Genomic DNA, 17,169 nt, shown 5'->3' with positions numbered 1-17,169 from the left:
CCACTGCGCCTGGCCCAAGTCATTTCTTTTAAGGGAATTGTGGAAGGTGGTAGGGAGAAGCAGAGAGAAAAAGAGCTATAGAAACTATCAATGCTGCCAGGCACGGTGGCTCATGCCGGTGATCCCAGCACTTTGGGAGGCCAAGGCGGTGGATCACTTGAGGTCAGGAGTTCGAGACCAGCCTCGCCAACATGGTGAAACCCCATCTCTACCAAAAATACAAAAAAATTACCCAGGCATGGTGGTGTGCACCTGTAGTCCCAGCTACTCGGGAGCTGATGCAGAATAATCACTTGAATCTGGGAGGCGGAGGTTGCAGTGAACCAAGATGACACCACTGCACTCCAGCCTGGGAAAGAGAGTGAGACTCCATTTCAAAGAAAAAAAAAAAACTACCAGTGCTTTTTGGTGTCACCATCCATCACCCAAAGCAGCGGAGGAGATACAATACTAAATGGGCTGAGATATTTTCCAACAGGAAAAGCTTTAATAATAACATTAAAAATATTTCTCATAATTTGTAATAACAGTAAAAGCTTTACAAATATATACTTTTATTATCTAATATGAGCCTTTATTATGTTTTCTAGGAAAGGCTATAAAATATCTAAAATATATTTTCAAATATGGAGTATGTCTAACTCATTTTGTGCTGCTATAACAAAATTCCTGAGAGTAAGTAATTTATAAATAACAGAAGCTTATTTTCTCACAGTCTGGAACCTGGAATTCCATGATCATGGAAACAGCATTCAGTGCCTGGTGAGGGCCTTCTTGCTGCACTCTCACACGGCAGAAGGCAGAGAAGGGAAAGTAAGCTAGCCTAGCACTGCACCAAGTCCCTTTTTAAATTCCATTAAGAAGGAAGGAGTTCTTATGGCCTAATCACCTCTTAAAAGGCCCTACCTCTTAATACTATCATATTGGCAACACCTGCATTTTGGAGCGGCCCCATTGAAAGCACAGAAGTTGACCCTACGCTTTTCTCCACAATTTAAAGTAGCTCTCTCTCAGGGCCACTAGAAATGTTTTAGGAAGTTATTTGGGTTGAAGGGAAATGACAGTATAAAATAACTGCTGAGAGAAATTAAACATGAATACAGATGAGATAAACTATGTAAACTCAAATACTACTACTGACGTGCCAATTCTTTCTAAATTAATTTAAATTTCAATACAATCCCAATCAAAATCCTAAAAGGCTTTTTCAAGAATTGGTAAGATGATTATAATCTTTATAAACTTTATAAAGAAAGATCAAAGACCTAGATTAGCAAAACAAGTTTGAAAAACAAAAAAATTAGAAGACTCATACTACTAGATTTCTACATATAAAGATATAATAATAAAGACACTGGGGTAGTGGTGTAAGGATAGACATACAGATCAATGGCACAAAATACAGGCACACCTCACTTTATTGCACTTGGCAGATACTGTGTCTTTCACAAATTAAAGGTTTGGGGCAACCCTCTGTCAACCAAGTCTAGCAGTGCCATTTTCCCAGGAGCATGTGGTCACTTTGTGTCACATTTTTGTAATATCTGCAATATTTCAAACTTTTTAATGGTTATTATTTCATAGTGGTGATTCCTAATCAGTGATTTTTGATGTTACTGTAGTAATTATTTTGAGGTCCCACAAACTGCACCTGTATAAGATGGTGAACTAAACTGATAAATGTTAGGTATGTTCTGATCCACTGAATACCTGTTCCCTTGTCTTTCTCCCTCTCCTCCGACCTCCTATTCCCTGAGACAAAACAATAGAAATTAGGCCAGTTAATATACTTTACAATGACCTCTAGTGTTCAAGTGAAAGAAAGACTTGCATGTCTCTCATTTTAAATCAAAAGCTAGAAATGATTGAGCTTAGTGAGGAAGGCATGCTGAAAGCTGACAGGTCAAAACATAGGTCTCTTATGTCAGTTAGCCAACTTGTGAATGTAAAGGAAAAAGTTCTTAAGGAAAATCAGATGCACTACTCCAGTGAACACAAAAATGACAAGAAAGTACAACAGCTTTATTGCTTATATGAAGAAAGCCTGAGTGGTCTGGATAGAAGACCACTACAGCTACAACATTCTCTTAAGCCAAACCCTAACCCAGATATTCAATTCTATGAAGGCTGAGAGATGAGGAAGCTGCAGAAGAAACGCTGGAAGCTAGTCGAGGTTGGCTTATGAGGTTTAAGGAAAGAAGTCATCTCTGTAATAACAAAAGTGCAAGGTGAAGTGGCAAGTGCTGATACAGAAACTACACCAAGTTATCCCGAAGATCACTCTAAGATCACTGATGAAGGTGGTTACACAAAACAACAGATTTTCAATGTAGACAAAAAGGCCTCATACTGGAAGAAGATGCCAGCAAGGACTTTCATAGTTGGAGAGGACAAGTCAATGCCTGGCTTCAAAGCTTCAAGAACAGGTTGACTCTCTTGTTAAAGTCTGATGCAGTGGTGACCAAAGTTGAAGCCAATGCTCATTTACCATTCCCCAAATTCAAGGGTCCTTAAGAATTATGCTAACTCTACACTGCCTGTACTCTATAAACAGAACAACAAAGTCTGGATGACAGCACATGTGTTTATATTACGGTTTACTGAACATTTTAAGTCCACAGTTAACACCTACTGCTCAGAAAAAAAAAAAAGAAAAAACATTCCTTTAAAAATATTACTGCTCATTGACAATCCACCTGGTCATTCAAGAGCTCTGATGGAGATGTACAAGGAGATTAATGTTGTTTTCATGCCTACTAACACAATACCCATTCTGCAGCCTATGTATCCCAGAGTAATATTGACTTTCAAGTCTTGTTACTTAAGAAACACATTTTGCAAGGCTATAAGGATCTGGGCAAAGTAAATTAGAAACTTTCTAGAAAAGATCTGCCATTCTAGACACCATTAAGAACACTCGTGATTCAAGCGAGGAGAACAAAATATAAATATTAACAGGAGTTTTGGAGAAGCTGATTCAAATCCTCATGGATGACTTGGAGAAGTTCAAGATGTCAGTGGAGGAAGGACCCGCAGATATTGTGGAAATGGCAAGAGAACTTGAAGTGGAGCCTTAAGATGTAACTTAACTGTTACAATCCCGTGACAAGACTTGAAAGGATAAAGAGTTGCTTGTTATAGATGAGGAAAAAAAAGTGCTTTATTTTTAAATGAGTCTACATCATGTTTTGAAGAAAGTAGTTTCTTGAGATGGAATCTACCCCTGGTGAAGACGCTGTCAACACTGTTGAAATAACAACAAAGGATACAGAATATTAAGCAAACTTAGTTCATACAGCAGCAGTGGGGTTTGAGAGAATTGGCTCCAATTTTGAATGAAGTTATACTGCAGGTAAAATGCAAATAGCCTCACATGCTACAGAGAAATCTTTCCTGAAAAGAAGTTAATCCATGCAGCAAACTTCACTGTTGTCTTCTTTTAAGAAATTGCACAGCCACCCCAACTTTCAGCAACCAACAACTTGATCAGTTGGCAGCAGTCAACATCAAGACAAGACCTTTCACCAGCAAAAAGATTCCAATTCACTGAAGGCTCACATAATTGTTAGTATTTTTCAACAATAAAGCATTTCTTAAGTTACATACATTGTTTCTTTATATAAAATGCTATTGCACACTTAACAGACTACAATATTTTATTTTATTTTGAAGTAATTTCACACTTACAGAAAAGTTGCAGGAATACTACAAAAATAGCTATATACCCTTCACCTAGATTTACAAATTGTTATTTTGCCATATTTGCCTTATTATTTAGTCTTTTTTGTTTTTCATAATTACCGCGTACAAAACGGCATTTTCTTGAGCCATATGAAAATAAGTTGTTGCCATCATACTCCTCAGACCTCTTTACTCTTAAATATTTCAGTGTGTATTTCCCTTTTTCCTAAGAACAAGGATATCTGCTTACTGAACCACACTACATAGTTTCCAAAATCAGGAAAGTTAACCCTGATACAATATTAACTAATATATGAATCTTACTCAAATTTTACCAATTACCCCAGTGACCTTTATATTCTCCCTTCTTAGTTTAAAATCCAATTTAGCATCACTCATTAAATTTGATTTCCACTACTCTTTAGTCTCCTTTAGTCTAGAATGGTTCCTCAACCATTTATTTATTTATTTATTTAATTTCATTTTTATTTATTATTATTATTTTTTGAGATGGAGTTTCACTGTTGTTGCCCAGGCTGGAGTACAGTGCTGCAGTCTCGGCTCACTGCAACCTCCGCATCCCAGGTTCAAGCAGTTCTCCTGCCTTAGCCTCCTGAGTAGTTGGGACTACAGGTGTGTGCCACCATGCTCGGCTAAATTTTGTATTTTCAGTAGAGACGGGGTTTCACCATGTTGGCCAGGCTGACCTGAGGTGCTGAACTCCTGACCTCAGGTGATCCACCTGCCTCGGCCTCCCAAAGTGCCGGGATTACAGGCATGAGCCACTGGGCCCAGCCCTTTTATTTATTTTTAACGACAATGACATTTTTAAAATAGGGTAGAACACTTATTTTTTTTTTTTAATTTTTTTTTTTTTGAGACGGAGTCTCGCTCTGCCGCCCAGGCTGGAGTGCAGTGGCCGGATCTCAGCTCACTGCAAGCTCCGCCTCCCGGGTTCACGCCATTCTCCTGCCTCAGCCTCCCGAGTAGCAGCTGGGACTACAGGCGCCTGCCACCTCGCCCGGCTAGTTTTTTGTATTTTTTAGTAGAGACGGGGTTTCACCGTGTCAACCAGGATGGTCTCGATCTCCTGACCTCGTGATCCGCCCGTCTCGGCCTCCCAAAGTGCTGGGATTACAGGCTTGAGCCACCACGCCCGGCTAGAACACTTATTTTATAGAATTTCTCTCAATTTAGGTTTTTCTGATGTTTCTTTATGATTAAGTTCATAATATTAATAACAGTTAAGAGGTGAAAGCAACCCAAGGGTCCACTGATGGATGGATGAACAAAATGTGATATATACGTAAGTGGAATATTGTTCTGCTTTAAAAAGGAAGGAATTTTGACACATAAAACAATATAGAAAAACATAAGGACATTAGGCAAAACAAGCCAGTCACAAAATGACAAATACTATATGATTCTACTCACATATCTTGAATAAGCAAACTCATTGAGATAAAAAGTAGAATAGTCATTGCCAGGGGCTAGAGAGAGGAGGAAATGGGAGTTACTGTTTAATGGACAAAGAGTTTCAATTTTACAATATGAAGAGAGTTCTGGAGACTGGTTGCACAACAATGCAAGTACTTAACTACTGATCTTGTACACCTAAATATGGTTAAGATAGTAAATGTTGTCATGTATATTTTACTGTAATTTAAAAAAATAAAAAGGTACAATCCATGAAGAAAATGCAAATAACTTCAAAAAAGATGGAGACCTAATAAAAGGGGAGCGGGGGATTAGAGAGCAGAGCAAATACAAGCTCTCAAATCGAGGGGAAAGAACAAAGAAAGTCTAATGTGCAAATACCAGTTCATAAGAAAGGACAGAAAAAAGTGAGACCTACACTCATGGGCAGAAAGAAAGAAAATACTGACTCTATTAAGGCATTCAAATGAAACACTGAGGCTCTATGTAACTCTAACCCAAATTTTTATATAAGTAGGCATATTCTAAACTTACTCAAATCACTGATTAATTCTAAGAATCTCCTTAAGCAATCTAAGAATCTCCTTAATCAAGCTATTGAAAACAGATTTTCAGAGAATCACATTATTTTAGAGTTGAAAGGTACCTCAATGTGTATACATTCCAACTGCCTCATGGTCTTTACACTGACAAAATGTAAAATACAAAAATAAGATTTTGTTTAATATCTAGACTTCAGTAGTTTTTTATACTTAAAAACTCACTGCTAGATAAGGAAATCTTATTATTTTTCTTGAAACTTTACTTTTTATGTTGCTGGTATAACTAGAAAACTTTGAACAGCGCTGCAGATGAGAGGAGTACAGTTACTACGGCCTATTCCACCTTACTATTGTGTTAAACACTGATTTCATATCTGAGAGTTTCTCACCAGTCACTGTGAGTGCAAAGTCAGCTGGCCACGGTTCTTATATTCAGGCATTCATGCCTCATTTAATTCCTACCAACTGTAACTCCTGAAGTTACACTGACTGTATTCTAATTCCAGTAGGAATCTCCTACCAATGTTCAGTAACTAATATCTCTTACAATCTTGCCTTTTCCAACTGTTCCCTGCTTTTAAGTTTTAATTTCTTCCTCTCAGCTTCTTCTATGAGTATAGTACTTAAGCTTCCCCCTTTAGCTCCCAAAATCTTTAATCCTTTGCCTATTCTTCTATGGTGCTGTTTTCATCATTCCTTTCACTGACAACTTTTCAAGCTAGTAGTGTATATTCATTTCTTAACTCCCACCAACACCCACATATTCATCAATGCTGTCAGACTTATAGTCTGTCCCTCACAACCAGAATTCTTGAGAACCTATTCTCTCAAAGCCCACTGTAGTATGTTTTGAGGGTACTTGCTCAACCCATCTGAGGTCCATTCTGGGAAATGGTACAGGAGTCCATGTTAGTTTGACGAACATGACAATCCATCCCCCCAGTCATTATAGAGTATGGGGCCAGGAAGATAACTGATGCAAAATGGGTAACTCATTTATTTTATGACTCTGTCTTATTTTTAATCTGATCCTTACTTCCTAAAATGAGGGTCTTCTATAAAACTCAGTATTTTGTGCTTTACTCCTCAAAAACTTCATTTGCTCAAATAATCCAATCACATGTTTTCAGAAACCCTCTCCAATATATCTTCACCCCAGACCTTTTATTTCAACTCATTTCTCACAATCCTATCTACTGGACACTTCCAATTAAATGTTCACTCTCACCTCAAAATGCTTTGAGCTATCTCCATTCTCTCCTCGTAAAACTGGCCACTGCACCAAAACTTCCCCTTCTCTCTTCTTGACTTCTAATTGACTTTTAATTCATCATGCCAAGCCATCTGGGGTGGAAGCCTAATGTCAGTATCACTCTCCTCTCCCTCATTTATGTATTTACGTAATCACTAAGCTTCGACAATTCTTCATTCCAGATTCTCTACGCATATCTCTTCCTTACGCATCTTCACAGCCATGACTCTAGAACAGTTTCATTTTCTGAATTATTGTAAGACCCTCCCATAATTTTCTCGCTGTAAATCCTTCTATACTACATTCTAAAAACAATTACCAAACCATTCTAAAACACACACAGATCCTTTTAAGGTTCAGTTTGAATTCTATCTTCTAGATTAAGCAACTCCAGTGTCATCTACTGCACCTCTCAAACTGCTACCGTACTTATATTTTCTCGCATTAGCCACTGTCTCTAAAATACTAAACATGGGAATGAGCATGGGATTTTACTTTTAATGTTCCCTGCCTATATGAGAACTCTGGTTCTGGGTGCACAGGGTAGATGATTTAAATCTCCTTATAGATTACAAGTCTAATTGCTTTTGCCACCCAGTTTCCCCAATATTCCACAAACAAGGGGGGACCAGGTCTTTTACTTGTTATCCTCTCTGGCCAAACACAGAACCAGACATTTAATAATCTTGCCAAATGATTAGTCTATTCATTGACTCTGACCACATAAAACTGAACAGAGCAGTCAACAATAATTTCTCTTTGCCTGTTTTGCAAACAACTCTACAAATTGGAGGAGAAAAAATAAACTCTTTGATATTTCATGGAATCTCTTACTGAGCACTGATTCATATCAAGCAGTTTTCTTTAATCCTTCTAAATAATCTATACCAAACATCTGGAAACACAACAAGGTTAGACCCAGCAATTTAGATTTGGACAATTAACTGAGCACCTAATTAACATGTATTAATATGTGATATCTATTTAACTCTGCATTCTATTTAAATCTCATATACAGGCTGGGCACAGTGGCTCACGCCTGTAATCCCAGTACTTTGGGAAGCCAAGGCAGGCGGATCACTTGAGGTCAGGAGTTCAAGACCAGCCTGGCCAACATGGTGAAATCCCATCTCTACTAAAAATACAAAAATTAGCTGGGTGGGGTGGCATGTGCCTGTAGTCCCAGCTACTCAGGAGGTTGAGGCACGAGAATTGCTTGAACCCAGGAGGTGAGGGTTGCAGTGAGCTAATATCGTGCCACTGTATGCCTGGGCGACAGAGCAAGACTCCGTCTCAAAATAATAATAATAAATTTTATATATATATCTTCTTTAAATATCTCACGTTTCTTTCTCACTCCTAATACATAGAAACTTATTGAAATTTTTCTTCCATAGTTCCTTTTATATCACAGGTAAATACTTACTGATTTGTGGTATTCTGGTGTAAGATGACAGGCAAGTCACATCGAGCAGGTATGAATATGCCCAAAGTAACATATTCAACATAAATACACTTTGAAGAATACAATATAAAAGTAACAACTAGATTTATCATCTGCTTGCTCTTAATATAAACTTTCAATGGGAACAGCGTGAAGAAGATGTGAGAACAACCCTTGGACTACCAAAGGCCACGCACCACTGCATCCCGTGGCCAGCACCTACATCCTGCCGCTGTCACCGCCAATATGCCTAGAGAAAGGCTGAAGGGGATGCTAGAGGAGATAATGCCAAGGTGAAGGACGAATCACAGAGATCTGCGAGGTTGTCTGCTAACCCTGCTCCTCCAAAGCCAGAGCCCAAGCCTCAAAGGGCCCTGCAAAGGAGGGAGAGAAGGTACACAAAGGGAAAAAGGGAAAAAGGGAAAAGCTGATGCTGGCAAGGAGGGGAATAACCCTGCAGAAAATGGGAAATGCCAAATCAGACCGGACACAGAAAGCTGAAGGTGCTGCAGATGCCAAGTGAAGTGTGTGCATTTTTGGTAACTGTACTTCTGGTGACTGTATAGTTTGAAATTCTATTTTTTACCAAGTTTCATAAAAATGCAGAATTTTGTTTTGCTTCGTTTTATTTATATTATTATTATTATTTTTGAAGACGGAGTCTCGCTCTCTCCCTAAGCTGGAGTGCAGTGGCGCAATCTTGGCTCACTGCAACCTCCACCTCCCGGGTTCAAGTGATTTTCCTGCCTCAGCCTCCCAAGTAGCTGGGACTACAGGCGCATGCCACCACGCCCAGCTAATTTTCTCGTATTTTTAGTAGACACAGGGTTTCACCATGTTGGCCAGGATGGTCTTGATCTCTTGACCTTGTGATCCGTCTGCCTCAGCCTCCCAAAGTGCTGGGATTACAGGCGTGAGCCTCCGTGCCCGACTTATTCACTTACATATTTTTTTAAGCTATGCTGTGAGCACATGGAATACTTCATTGTTGCTTTTGGGGGAAGGGGCACAGGCCACTAATAGAATGTCTCCGAAGCTGGACTGTTGCGGGGAAAACACCTTTCCCTTCTAGTTTTGAGAGACTTCCTCTTGGCTCCCAGGAGGCGGGATTCCCTGACTTTGATACATGTGGGCACCATGGCACAAAAGCCTGTGGTATGGAAAAACAAATGCATTTTTATGTCTTCTTCTTCCTTTCCACCTGTCAGCATAGACTTAACTCCCTTAAATCCAGACATCTGTTGGGACCTGACCCCCAATAATTGGTTACCAGTGTGTCAGGCAATCTGGACTTTCCAGTGATGGCACCCCTCAAAAGAGCAGTGGTTCCATTTCTAGATTGTGGATCTTCAGATAAATACTGCCATTTTCATTTCACTTCCTTAAAGTCTGGGTCAGCTCTTGAAAAGCTGTTAAACAACATGCTAAATGTGAAATGTCAACCCTCACTCTAAACTTTCCCCATTCAGAGCATCAGATGAAGACTTCATTCGGTTTTATAGTGGCTTTCTGATTTTTGGTAGTCCACTGAAGAAGGGAGTTTGAAAGTTCTTCTATACTGTTAATGACTGTCTGCCCATGTCCTGCCTGAAATACTACAATTGTTTATCGAACGTATCTTTAATAAAGCTGGATACAGTTTGGCTTGGGGAAAAAAAAAATTCAATGTATTAAAATAGCAATAAAGGCCAGGCATGGTGGCTCATGCCTGTAATCCCAGCACTTTGGGAGGCTGAGGCAGGCAGATCACCTGAGGTCAGGAGTTTGAGACCAGCCTGACCAACATGGTGAAACCCCCATCTCTACTAAAAATACAAAATTAGCCAGGCATGGTGGCGGACACCTGTAATCCCAGCTACTTGCGGGGGCTGAGGCAGGAGAATCACTTGAATCTGGGAAGTGGAGGTTGCAGTGAGCCAAGATGGCGCCACTGCACTCTAGCCTGGGCAACTCCATCTCAAAACAAAATAAAATGCAATAAAAACTAAAATGTTAAAGGGATATAATCAAACTTAATGCATATTCATGAATTGGAAGAAATTAAGAAACATTCAGCAAAATATGCTGATACAGTGAAAAAGATCTAGTTACATGACTCCTGAGCTAGCTGGGCACTGAAAGGTTATCTGGCTTCAACCATATCACTGGTTACTTCCAAAAATGAATGCCCTGTTCCAACCAGGATGTGACCTTTCATCTCTGCTCATCCAGACTTACATATTCTTCAAAAACACAGATCAAGTTCGACCTTCTTTTTTTTGCAGACAGTTTTTCTGTGTTGCCCAGGCACGATCTCGGCTCACTGCAACCTTCACCTCCTAGGTTCAAACGATTCTCATGCCTCCCAAGTAGCTGGAATTACAGGCATGGGCCACCATAGTCAGCTAATTTTTCTGTATTTTCAGTAGAGATGGGGTTTTGCCTTGCTGGTCAGGCTGGTCTCAAACTCCTGGCCTCAAGTGATCTGCCTGCCTGAGGCCTCCCAAAGTGCTGAGATTACAGGCGCGAGCCACCCAGCCTTAAGTTCTAACTTCTTAAAACATTCTTCTAATATGCCAATCAAATACTTACCTTACTTTAGTCTTAAACCTAAGTACATAAACTAATTTTATATTTTGGTATAACATCCTACATTCCCATCATCCTTAGTGAATCATCCATGTTATCTGTACTTTACAACAGCTATCTCTATCCCAGCCATACACAAGAACAGATTCATCACTGAAGCAGTCCGTTTTTAGGAATTAACTACTAAAAGTAATTTCTCTTCCTTCTCATGTCTCCCCCACCCTCTACTACTGGATTAGCTCTTCATACTATCAACATATCTGTAATCAAAAAATCTCATTAGATGGTTTTTCATTGATATATAAAATAACATAGATACACGTGTATTTTAGTAAACATACATGTTTCAAAGCAATGACACTCTAGTACCAAGAGTACACCTAGTGCCCACACCTTGAATTCTTATACAGTTCTCTGATGAAAAGGAACTAGAGTTCTTTGGAGAAATCCAGGGCTGGGACAGGGAAAGTACATGTTAAGACTGGAACATCTTTTCATGCCAAAAAGTAAAAAAAAGTGCTTTAAAGAAAACAAAGATGTCAAAAAGGACACAAGAGGCAACTTCAAAGGGCTCTAAATGGCCTAGGATAATCTGAACTGCTAAGTAAACAAGGACTGTAATGAATTATAATCCACAGAATGAAATAAGAATCCATGAGTTCGTACTGATATATTAAAACAACAACATAAACGGGGAGAGAGAAGCTCTTCCTTACAATAGAATTCCAACTCATAAATGGAGAAGAAGTAATGGAAATAGAAAATCATTTGGTAAACACCACAGTAATATTTTTTTTCAGCCAATGTTCATCAATGGATGCTAAAATTAGAGGATAAAAAAATAGTATAATTTAAAAAGAGGATATTTACAATATCTCAAAGTACCTCCCCCAACAATGTATCCATTAGCTACAAAAAAGAAAAAAAAAAAAAAAAACGAAACCTTAGAGAAAAGAGGCAGACAGCACCTTAACCAAGTGATCAAAGTAAATATCACCATGTGCTTTCTGACATGATGCACGAAGAATGATATAACATCAGTCAGACTGTAATCTTGGACGAGATAAAGGATACTGGTGGGATAACTGGCAAATTTGCAAAGGTTTGCAGATTACACTATTGTATCATTGTTAATTTCCTGAATTTATAATTGTACTGTGGTTATGTAACACGCTAACATTTGGAGAATCTGGTTAAAGAATATACGGGAATTCCTTTTACAATTTTTACAACTGTTTTATAAGGCTAAAATTAATTTAAAAATTTGAAGCTTAAAGAAAGGTTAAAGAAGGTCGGGTGCAGTGGCTCACGCCTGTAACTGTACTTTGGGAGGCTGAGGTGGACTGCCTGAGGTCAGGAGTTCGAGACCATTCTGACCAACATGGTGAAACCCCGTCTCTACTAAAAATACAAAAAAATTAGCCAGGCATGGTGGCATGAGCCTGTAATCCCAGCTACTCAGGAGGCTGAGGTAGGGGAATTGCTTGAACCAGGGAGGTGGAGGCTGCAGCGAGCTGAGATCATGCCTCTGCACTTCAGCCTGCATGACAGAGTGAGACTCCATCTCAAAAAAAAAAAAAAAAAAAAAGTTAAAGAAAAGCCTCATGAATAAGCAGTACACAGAGAATTGTGTATATATGTAAAAACACTCAAAACGGCTATTATTATAATTTTCCAAGTTTATTAAGCCTCCTGACTTCTTAGTCACTCATTTAATAAATATTTTAGAGTGCCTACTTTATATGCCCATAAAACAGAAAAAGGGAGGAAAGAAAGAAGTAAGTAGGTAACCGAGGCAGGCAGGCAGGCAGTAATTCACTCACAGATTCCTAACACAGCTATAACTGGTCATTTCAAATACACTTTCCCTCTTTCCAACTGAGAAATTTGCAACTGAGGATTCCCTCCCTCTTTCCAACTGAATTCCAAGGCCTACTTAATTCTTGCTCTCCACTTTCCATGTTCCTGCTCCTACTGTTAACAAAATGCATATATTCTAAAAACATGCATCAAATCCCAGCTATGTGATTTTGTCCATAACTGAACATCTCTAACCCTTTCCATCTCTTTATTTAGAAAACTAGGGTGTCTTTAATCAATTTTATAGGGTTGTTTTGAAGATTAAATAGGAGTGGCAGGGCGTGGTGGCTCACACCTGTAATCCCAGCACTCTGGGAGGCTGAGGCGAGCGGATCACTTGAGATCGGGGTTCAAGACCAGCCTGGCCAACATGGTGAAACCCTGTCTCTACCAAAAATACAAAACTTAGCTGGGCATGGTGGCACACGCTTGTAGTCCCAGCTACCTGGGAGGCTAAGGCATGAGAATCGCTTGAACCCAGAAGGCGGAGGCTACGGTGAGCCAAGATTGCACCACTGCACTCCACACTGGGCAACAGAGCAAGACCCTGTCTCCAAAAATGGAGCAGGTAAAAATAACTGGCACATAGTAAATGCTCAGAACATGTTAGCTACCTTTCCTTTACAAATTACATTCTCTAACTTCCGTAGGATCCTGAAGCGTAGTTCAAATTTTCCTGATCTCTAGGTGAATCCCTGTTCTACTTCCCAAAGAGGCTACTTCAGATTTTTCACCTACATATTTCTAAAGGTAAATATAAATGATGTATTTGCTTTATCCATTCTACAGATTTAGCATTTACTGAAAATCCAACTAGCTAAAAGTATGTATAACTGCTGTTTCCCAAATATCAGGTCAATATTTCTAAGTGCTTTTCCAAATACTACCTAGATTATCTCACCATGCCAATCTCAAACTCGAGCTTCCAATACCATGCTCTATGCTGCCACCTGTTGGCTATTACCATATTCTCCAGATAGTTCCTTCTATTTTAGAATCTTAAGCCAGCCTTAAAATGCAAGCCTCAATCCAACAGATACAATAAATCTCTAAAAAAAAAAAAAAAAAATTTAATTTCCAGACTCTAGTTCTTCTCAGACAAGATGCTCCAAGTGACTGCAAAGAGTTCCAACACAAACACTTTAAGTCTAACACAACTGAAGAAATACTGTAAATCTGACAATTCACATGATATAGGGTTTCTCTTTTCCTATTTTCCATTACAGATGTATGACTGTCTCCGAAAATAAATGCCAAAGACAGGAAATAATATCTAATGGAGAAAAACAGCTTTCCCAGAACCAGCTGAGTTGTCAAATGGAAAAATTATTTCTATTTAGAAAACCAACTAAAAACTATAGAGCTACAAACAGTAAAACAGTTGTTTTAAGTGCTTCACCATTTCATGACTTTCTCTATCTGTATTTTCTTCTAAAAATATTCACACAAGCTGGGTGTGGTGGCGTGTACCTGTAGTCGCAGCTACTTGGAAGGTAGAAGAAGCAGGATCACTTAATCCAGCCTGGGCAACACAGTGAGACCCTGTCTCTTAAAAAAAAAATTCATATAATATTTTACCCTCATACAGCAAGGGAAAACTCTCAATCATATTACAAGAATATACTATATACAACTACCAAGCATAGAATGGCTCTCTTCCTTATCCTAACCTGAAAAAAAAAAATTAGTAACTGTTTCTTCTTTTTATTCTTCAAAAATTCCTATTAAATGGCTTGCTCAATAAAGAGCCACCAGACACACACACACACACACAGAGTTTAAAATTCTGAACTTCAATTTCACTGGAAGTTTAACTCAAAACAATGTTGCTTTCTTTTCTAGTCTTTTTGGAGACAGATTAAATTTTAAAACACTTTCTTCCTCAATTCAACAAAAACAGACCATTCCAAATAGTCAGAGCAACAACTTTTTCATGTAGAAAACAAGAAAAAGAAGCCATAAAAGAAGAACATTAAGAAGTACTTAAGTTGACTACACGATGGCTTTCAAATTTTAAAACAACTTGCCAACACAAATAGTGATATAATGGTTATATGCAGGGGTATAAGGAAGCATACAGTATGGTCTGCCTAGTTTTTAGCAGTTGACAATGTAGTTAGGAACAAAAGATTCAAACATGAAAAAGGATGAACAAAATAAGGCAGAATATTAACTGACAAGTAATTTGCACAGATAATATTGACAACAGTGTGAAAGGTTGAAACAGCGATAGAAGCAGAGGAAGGATGGTGCTTAAGAGTAAAAGGAAGGGAATTTCTAGTTATAGAGAAATAGCTTAGTTGAAAGAAAACTGTATAGAAGACTAGTGGGACATCATTAGAAAGAAAAGTGGATTAAAATGTGGAGGGTATTGAGGCACTGTTAGGTTAATGAATCCATAAGACAATGAGAAAGTCATCGAAGACTAAGCATAAGGTAACATTTCTATACCATTTAAGGGGTGAGGGTTGGGAGGAGTTTAACCTTGTAGGACTATTTAAGAGACTGAAGAAAACAGAGAGAACTATAGTAATGATTGTGGAAATGAAAAAAAATGAAATTCATTATGAGGGAAAAACTGAAAAAATCTGGTCAATGATTTACGTTAAGAGTGTATAGGGCAGAAGAAAGTGTTCCCAAGGCTTTAAAACAGAGAATCGATGTACCATGAAAAAAAAAGTAAAAGACAGTAAACCATTATTAATAAGTATTTCCAACAAGTGAAAAGTTTTCTAACAAAATTCTGTTTATGTATAAAACAAAGCAATAAAACAACAAATACACAAAGGTTCAGTCAGTTTATATAACTGAAAATAACAGCATTAATGTGCAGATGTTATGAAGTGTCTTAAAGCAGAACCACAGTATACAAATCTACATGAATTAGCAACTGCTTGATCCAGATCTACATTACTGTTCTTTTTGTGCTAAAAATAACTCCCATTAATGAACTGCCACACATTTCATTTTCAAATAAACACAACAGTTTGAGACCTAATTAATTATTCTGCCTACTGAACTATATAAATAAAATAATGCATGGGCCATGGGCAGTGGCTCAGGCCTGTAATCTCAGCACTTTGGGAGGCTGAGGCAGGCAGATCACTTGAGGTTAGGAGTTCAAGACCAGACTGGCCAATATGGTGTAACCCCATCTCTACTAAAAATACAAAAATTAGCCGGTGTAGTGGCAGGCACCTGTAATCCCAACTGCTTGGGAGGCTGAGGCAGGAGAATCACTTCAACCCAGGAGGCGGCGGCTGCAGTGAGCCGAGATCGTGCCATTTCACTCCAGCCTGGGCATCACAGCGAGACTCTGTCTCAAACAAACAAACAAACAAACAAACAAATCCCACAACAATAACAAATGCATTGTAGGATATAGGTTTCTTAATAGGCTACTCAACAGGATGGAAATAATTTAAATTGCAAAACCCAGGATTACTATCAAACTCTTTCGTAAGTATAAAACCATACCTTCCTTTTCCTACAAATCCTCCAATGAAGTAATACAATGTTTTAAAAAATGAAAACTTTAAAATATTACACTAAATAAAAGTTTCACAAGCTTCTTAGTTACCTTTACTTTATCTCTTCTCAAGCAACAGAATAAACAGTTTTCATCAAAAGTCCAATCAGAAATGCTTTCAGGTTCACAGTCTGCAAAAACAGTAACAAATTAATAGTCATAAAAGAGAATTTTTCAGAAAATAAATCAGAATTAATTTCAAAAATACTGTTTAACAAAAACCTAAGTAGTTAGGCCATATTTGTCTTAAAATTTTTAACTCTTAAAATTCTTAAGTCTTAACTGCTCACTAGTTAATACATTATTCATACATATATCAACAATATCAAGTGAACACAAAAAGATGCTTACATGAATATAACTTTAATCCACATGAAACCGTGAATAAAAAGGAGACTGAGGCTTAAATCACCAAGGTATCATGTATGGCACCAGGAAGAATTTGAAATACCAAAAATATTTTGAATACCTTTAAATAAACTGAGATCTTTTAATAATGCAGGTCCAAACAGCCCTTCAAGAATACTTTCAAACCCTGAAAGGATAAAAACAAAATCCATTACCACAATAATATTCATTCTAGTATTGAATAATCTTTGCATAAAAAAAAAAGATGATGTTTTCTTCCAGTTCTCAAGGATCCTGGATTACTATTAAAGGGATGCTTAGAAAAAGAGTGTCAATGACAAATCTAAAAGGGGCATTTGCATTTCTGTCAATGATTAACATTCAACACAAATTCTGAGCACATTCAAGAACAAGACCAATGAAGGAATGAAAATCCACAGGTTCTCTAATCATTTTACAAAATCCCAAACACCTCTTTGTACAGACTCTCAGGCTCCATTTTAAAAGG

At 38.1% G+C, this 17,169-nt stretch overlaps 1 protein-coding gene across 4 annotated transcripts in view; it reads right to left on the bottom strand.

Moving 5' to 3' along the window:
- Positions 1-17,169, bottom strand: part of LOC105554042 (ligand-dependent corepressor) — a 167,208-nt gene that overhangs the window by 53,723 nt on the left and 96,316 nt on the right. For 3 of the 4 annotated variants that reach the window (XM_012000283.1, XM_012000297.1, XM_012000308.1), the window contains exons 3-4: positions 16,783-16,848; positions 16,365-16,444 (exon numbers count right to left, since the gene is read on the bottom strand). The exons of the other annotated variant lie outside the window; for it this stretch is intronic. The gene's annotated coding sequence lies outside the window, so the exon portion shown is untranslated. The remainder of the gene's footprint in view (positions 1-16,364; positions 16,445-16,782; positions 16,849-17,169) is intronic. 4 annotated transcript variants of the gene reach the window in all.

This window comes from Mandrillus leucophaeus, unplaced genomic scaffold (genome assembly GCF_000951045.1).
Source record: "Mandrillus leucophaeus isolate KB7577 unplaced genomic scaffold, Mleu.le_1.0 Scaffold117, whole genome shotgun sequence".
Classification (NCBI taxonomy): domain Eukaryota; kingdom Metazoa; phylum Chordata; class Mammalia; order Primates; family Cercopithecidae; genus Mandrillus; species Mandrillus leucophaeus.
Note: the sequence above shows the minus strand (reverse complement) of the source record. Positions and strands in the feature narration are given on the sequence as shown.